The sequence below is a fragment of the Meleagris gallopavo genome, chromosome 2 (genome assembly GCF_000146605.3).
Source record: "Meleagris gallopavo isolate NT-WF06-2002-E0010 breed Aviagen turkey brand Nicholas breeding stock chromosome 2, Turkey_5.1, whole genome shotgun sequence".
Taxonomy (NCBI): Eukaryota; Metazoa; Chordata; class Aves; order Galliformes; family Phasianidae; genus Meleagris; species Meleagris gallopavo.
This window is the reverse complement of record NC_015012.2, coordinates 83,886,029-83,887,220: the sequence shown is the minus strand read 5'-3', so window position 1 is coordinate 83,887,220 and position 1,192 is coordinate 83,886,029.

Here is a 1,192-nt window from a genome sequence, read left to right as displayed (position 1 = left end):
GGGAGGCTGCGGTCCGCCCTGTGCTGCGGGAACGCCCCAGGACGGGGTTACAATCCGCCCGGGCCGCGCTGCACGAAACCCCCGGAGCGCGGGGCTGATGCGTCTGCGGACTGAGTGCCGACGGGCGCTTCTTCGCGCAGTTCCAGAGCCGGTGGAAGGTGAGAGAACTGCAGCGAGGGTTCCGCGGCTCTGCCCTTCCTTGCAGTGCCAAAGCAGAGTACTTATTGCTGCTCCTGACACCTGCGCTGTGCTCCTACCTGTGAAGGGGTGATCCCCGGGTATGTAACGTGTCAAATACTGAGCAAACCAAGGCCATGCTGCAGAAGAATATCAGCGTTACCTCCTAACGCACCCAGAAACAGAGAAATGCCAGAACTGAAGTGTCTAAATACACCCTGAAGGTGTTTTCCGTGGGACAGCTATGCTCCAAGCAGCCACCATCTCCCAGGCAGTCCCACGCTCAGCGCCCTGTGTGTCCCTGTGCTCAGCCTCTGCTGAGAAGTGCAGTCCCTCCAGCTGCTGGGCTCCCTGCAATCCCTGGTGGCAGTGACATCTGTAGGAATGCAGATTTCCTCCCCACACATTCCATCTTCTACTCCGTCTCCAAGGACGTCTGGCTCATTGCCTTCCTGCAGCCCTCAGTAATACTAGAATCCTGCGCGGAGCACGTAAACGAGGGTGGATGCGTCCAGCAGGCTGACTGCATGGCCCTCAGCTTTCCTCTGCGAAACGGGCACAACCTAAATCCCCGCACAGAGCCTTCCCTTTCTGCATGGTTCTGTACTGTTCCCTGTGGTTTATCCTCACAGGCTCAAGGAAACACCTCTGACCGATGGCTCTTGGGTCACCAAGGAGAAGTGAGTGCTTGTGGGGCCGGCCGGCCCCTTCCCTAGGACAAGACTCCAGGTTCTAGATTGGGCAGGAGGCTGGCAGTGACTGGCACTGCTATGGGACCAGTGGTGGCACCAGAAGGAAGGCAGTCAGGTTCTGCAGGTCAGCACCCATCCTTTAGCTGTCCTTGCCCCAACTCTCCGCTTTCATCTGTCAAACGTTTCTGTGGGAAAGGAATCCTGAAGGCTGGAGTCATGAATTGTGTTCATTCCACTGCTACCAAGACACATTAGACTATGGAGAACATGAAAGTGCAATCACGTGTGACTGGATCTCCAGACTTGTGCTCCACATCAAGGAT